The sequence below is a fragment of the Rhinopithecus roxellana genome, chromosome 17, assembly GCF_007565055.1.
Source record: "Rhinopithecus roxellana isolate Shanxi Qingling chromosome 17, ASM756505v1, whole genome shotgun sequence".
NCBI classification, from domain to species: domain Eukaryota; kingdom Metazoa; phylum Chordata; class Mammalia; order Primates; family Cercopithecidae; genus Rhinopithecus; species Rhinopithecus roxellana.
The window spans coordinates 21,919,833-21,925,832 of record NC_044565.1 but is presented as its reverse complement, the minus strand read 5'-3'; positions in this window follow the sequence as shown (position 1 = coordinate 21,925,832).

Here is a 6,000-nt window from a genome sequence, read left to right as displayed (position 1 = left end):
AATGCAATCTTTGTTGAAAAGATGGTGATTATGTGGAAGACAAAACATAGTCAGAGCTAACTGATACTGAGTTATTCTGGGTGTCCAGCTAAGGGTACTTTTCCTAGGGTAGCAACTAGGAACAGAACTCCATGGACAGTGACCTAAGCCAGATGAAAGGTTATTGGTATCTCACTTAGGAGAAGTGAAGATAAGCAGTCCAGTGTTGGCATGGACACCACAGGTTATCATGGGCCCATTATCTTTTCTGTTCTCTGGACCACCATGCCTACAATGCAAGACTGATTTTTATTATCCAAGATGGCTCCTGGAGCTTCAGCCATTACACCGCATTTTAAACAGCAGAATTTTGGAAGGGAAAGAGAAAGCACTTCTCGTTTTAGAGAAGCAAGTTCCATACTTTCTTAAGTTTCCTCTTAGGTTTTACTGATAGGCACTTAGTCACATGATCATTCTTAGCAGCAAAGGAGTCTGAGAAATATAATTTTATTCTAAAGTAAAATTTTGATTTCTTTTTTTGGTATAAATGTAAGGGATACAAGTGCAGTTTTGCTACATGGATATATATTGTGTAGTGGTGAAATCTGGCCTTTTGGTGTAATCGTGACTCAAATAATGCACATGGGACCTATTAGGTCATTTATTATCCCTCACCTCCCTCCCAACCTCCCATCTTTCCAAGTCTCCAGTGTCTATTATTCCACATTGTATGTGCATGTGTACACATTATTTAGCTCCCACTTATAAGTAAGAACATGCAGTATTTGACTCTCTGTTTCTGAATTACTTTACTTAAGATAATGGCTTCCAGTTTCATCCATGTTGCTGCAAAAGATGTGATTACATTCTTTTCTATGGCTGAACAATATTCTTATGTAGTATATTCCTATGTACTACAAAGAAAACGTATTCCTATGTACTACATTTTCTTTCTCCAACCATCTGTTGGTGAATACTTAGGTAGATTCCATATCTTTACTATTGTGAATAGTGCTGTGAGAAACATGAGTGCAGGTATCTTTTTGGTATAGTGATTTCTTTTCCTTTGGGTAGATACTCAGTAGTGGGATTGCTAGAGCACATGATAGTTCTATTTGTAGTTCTTTGAGAAATTTCCATACTGTTTTCCATAGAGGTTGTACTAATTTACATTCTGAGTAACAGTATTTAAGTGCTTCCTTTTCTCTGCATCCTCACCAATATCTGTTTGTTTTTTACATTTTAATAATAGCCATTCTGACTGGTGTAAGATGATATCTCATTGTGGCTTTTATTTGTAATATCCCAATGATTAGAAATGTGAGCATTTTTTTTATATGCTTGTTGGCCATTTTTTTGTCTTCTTTTGAAAAATATCTATTCGTGTCTTTTGTCCACTTTTTAATAGGGTTATTTGTTTTTTGTTGTTGTTGAGTTGTTTGAGTTCCTTGTAAATTCTGGATATTAGCCCTCTGTGGAATTTACAGTTTGCAAGCATTTTCTCTCATTCTGCAGGTTGTCTGTTCACTCTACTGATTATTTCTTTTGCTGTGCAAGAGGCATTTAGTTTAATTAAGTCCCATTTGTCTATTTTTAGTTTTGTGGCCTGTGCTTTTGAGGTCTTAGTCATGATTTTTGTGCCTAGACCAATGTCCAGAAGAGTTTTCTCTAGATTTTCTTCTAGAATTTTTCTAGTATCGGATCTTACATTTAAGTCTTTAACCCATCTTGAGTTGATTTTTGTATATGGTGAGAGATAAGGGTCCAGTTTCATTCTTCCACATATCACAATCCAATTTTGCCAGTACCATTTGTTGAAAAGGGTGTTATTTCCCCAGTGTATGTCTTTGTTGACTTTGTCAAAGATTAGTTGGCTGTAGATATGTGGGTTATCTGGGTTTATTTCTGTATTCTGTATTCTGTTCCATTGATCTATGTGTCTTTTTTTTATACCAGTATCATGCTTCTTGGGTTACGATAGTGTTACAGTATAATTTGAGGTTGGATAATATGATGCCTTCAGCTTTGTTATTTTTGCTTAGGATTGCTTTGGCTATTTGAGCTCTTTTTTCATTCCATATAAACTTTAGGATTGTATTTTCTAATTTTTTGAAAAGTAGCATTGGTATTTTGACATTTTGATTCTTTTACACAGTAAAAAGAGAATACTGGAAAGTAAATTAAAGCTAAACTTCCCAGTCACACTAAATTCATTTTCTTAACTGGAATAATCTGAATTTTCTCTTTCCCTTCCCATTCCTGGTTCCTATTTCTCCTTTTATTTGTAAAATGGCTATTTTAATTTTCTGTATGGATTCTGTCCTTTCAGTTTCTTATCCATTCCAAATATTTCAATTACTGAGTTTATGCAAGGGAAGGATTATGTTAAGGCAGCTAGTCTGTGGTCAGTTTTTATTCATTAACAGAGGAATTCTCTTAAGGTAAGAAGGTAGGTAACCCAGTCAAATCTCCTTGGAACCCTGTTGGTCACTCCATCTCCTGAAATAGATTAATGGTTTGATATGACAAGAGTCTTTATCTGCATACAGATAATCCATATAGCAAAATATCCTTATTCAGGATTACTTATATAAAATAAAACTAGAATCTATGGATTCATGACTTATGAATGCTTTTTAAAAAGTCACAAAATCCCTATAATGATCTGTGTTTAAAGGGGAAAAAAGGAAATGTTCCATAACCTAAATATTCCCCACCTAGTGAGGTGACTGAAAATTGCATTTAGAGACCTCATCATTTGTTTTGGGCCAAGGACCATGTCGAATGTGAGAAAGGAGGACCTATAGGGCCATCGAATTATCCCCAGACCATTCTTACTTTACCCAACTTCTTAATTTCTTTAGACTTGACATTATTAGTGAAGTCTGATACTGAGTAAGAGCTCTAATTTGTGAGTCTAATTTGACAGTCTGGTCTTGGTAATAGTTCAAAGTGAATGGTAGCCAAGTCTCTCTAATTTCCAATTTTCTCCTAAACTCACAATTGATATTTCTAACCACTTGCTGGATATATCTAACTATTTTATCAGTACCTCAGAATCAACATATATAATAATAAACATCTTATCTGCCTCGTAAGCCAGTTCCTGCTCCAGAATTGCCAGTCATCCAACCTCCAGATATCACCATCATCCCCTCCTACTCTTCATTCCTTATCTCCAGTAACACTTTAAGACTTTCACTCCATTCATGTCTTCCTTTGTAGTTTTACTACCTCCTAATTGGTCTCTCTGATCCCATTCTTTCTGGCCACTAATCCTTCCAACATATTAATCTTCCTATAGTTATCTTCTATACACACACACACACACACACACACACACACACACACACAAAATGGTCTTCTAGGGAAATATAGAGAAAGAGATATATCATTAAACCTTATGAAGTAAGCAACAATAAGTTATATAAGTAGACAGCTAGAGGTGATAGATAAAATCCAAGGCTGTTCTCAAATTAAGGAAGGAGCACAAAGTCATACATCTATGATGGAAAATGGTTCCAACTCCACCCATTAAAAGTGGTACCATGAGGATAGGCAGTAGATAAAATTCTGAAAAAAAATCGTGCAAATACCCCTCACTGTGATGGAATCACACTGGTTGTGGGAGGTAGACATCTTAGAGGAACAAACTAAAGGTTCCCTTATGGATTAAAAGCTTCTTCCCACCACCATGGGTAATGACATACCAGAACTTGGAGAAATTGCCAGAATTTGCCATTTTGTTTTTCACTAACGGGAAAGAAGACAAGAAAACGTTTGAAAAAATAACCACCCAAAGCTAATATTTCTAAAAAGAAAAAATGATTTTGAGACAGGAATAATACAGAGTGGTTGCAGGAGAACAGAAAATTCCAGGCAGCAGTTTCACATGTCTAGCAAAAGGAAACTATTGAAATAGCCACAGAAGCTAGGGGCTGATAAATCCCTGAAAAACAGGGTGTGAACCAAGCTGCCTAAGACAGACTGGACCCAACATGGTGCTGGATTTGACCTAGGTTTCACCTAGGACCTCATTATATGCTCGTTAACATACTCAATCACACACTCAACAGTACCATGACAGTTCCAGGAACACCATATTTGGTGTAAAAATGGGTGGTACCACAGTTCATAGAAATCTTCACTTTTTTCCATGAGTTTTCATGAATATTCCACCCCTTGGTTAGAGAAATCCGTAAAGGTAGCAGCCTCAAATCCCTCGTGCATGACTCTTAAGGATGCCTGCTCTCCCCTTTCTCAAGTGTGTATTTTTTACTTTGCAATAAATCTCCATACTTTCACTATTTTCTGACTTATCCTTGAATTCCTTCTCATGATGGTATAAAGAGCCTGGACACCGGCTGGGGTCAAGGTGTCACCTGTGTTCAGGAAACCCCCGCTGGTATTAATTTAGCAAAATTGAAAGAGAAAACTAAGGCAAGAACTTGATTTTGGCTTTTCTGGGGTGAGTGACCCATAAGAGATATGCATGGGGAGCTCCAGATCACCCTCTTCTACTGCAATGTATAGTACTATGACCAGCACTACACCAGTCAGGGAACTATCAGGAAACAGAGGGAATGGGGAGACTTTAATAAAAGACAGGTTTGCAATGGTATGGCCAGAGCTAAGATGAACCAGCAAGAGACAGGAGAGTGCCTTGAGGTCATTAAAAAGGGAGCCTACCAGCCCTAGGCCTGAGAGCAAAGGGGAGGAACAGCTACCAGGAGACCAACAGCTATAGCAGATAGCTGCCCAATAGTGGTAGGGGGCTGCCAGCCCTCACGACCCGGAAAGTTGGGACTCAATTGAACAAATCCTCACCTCAATCTGCTTTATCCTCTAACGTCCCATTGGTGTCTGCCATTGACCTAATCCAGAAAGAAACTAGAGGGAAACATTGCTCAATGGTATAGTCCAAAAGTCAGTCTCTAGGTAATACAGCAAGGTAGAGAGGGGATCTAGACAGGCAAGAGTAAAATACTCTACCCAGAAGCCTTCTGATTTTCTCAACAAATGAGTGGGAGAGTATAAAGAGAGGTAGACAGGGGGAAAAAAAGAAGATAAAACTAAGAATAACTCATCTAGAGCAGATTATCACTGATGGAAGTGAAGGCTCAGTAGTTCTGAGTTGGAAAAATAATCCAAAACCCTGGGCATCACCCCCAAAGATGGGATATGCAGCACCAGCAAAACTGAATTCCAGAATAAAACTTTTAATCAAATGACACAATGAAGACACAGCCCACCAGTCATGGCTACAAAGAGTTCTCTCACCCCCATCCCCAGCAATATGAAATGTGGAGCACCAACTCTCTAATTGAAGCTATAAACAGAGGAAGCGACCAGATAAAGAGGAAGTAGAATAAGGGAAATTCAGTCACCCTGATTTGGTCAACACACTGGGGAATACAGCTGGGTCTGTCCAAGATGAATAAAATAAAAGTAATTACAACAGGAAAGATACGCATAATTATGACAAAGGAAAAGAAATCAAACAATAAGAGAGACAAAAAGAAACAGAGAGAAAAATGAACAGTCTACCCTGGAAGAAAAAATAAATCATGGAAAACAAAAGGAAATAATAAACAAATGAAAATGTTTCAACTCTTAAATACATAAAGAGAATATGGAAAGCATGAACTAAGCAATACATATATCAAATATAATGGAATAAAAAGGGCTATGTCAGAGTTAAAGAGACTCTACATGTCCAACCAAAGGTAAAACTCTGCTCAAAGGAAAACTCACTCCCTTAATTGCTTAAGATACAAGAAAAAACTAAATAAGTCTATCACTCTACTCAAGAATACGTCAAAAGGCCAACAAAATCGAAATGAGGCCAGCAGAAGCAAAATGATAAGAACAAAAAGCAGTAAGTAAGAGGGTAAAGCAATAGTCTTGGTAAGTAAATCTGCAATGCTGCTTTTACAGGATGTTTCTTTGTGCTTCCCAGCAACCAAAATACCCTCTCTTCTTAAGAGCAATCATTCAGGGACATAAGCTGGAATCGTGTCA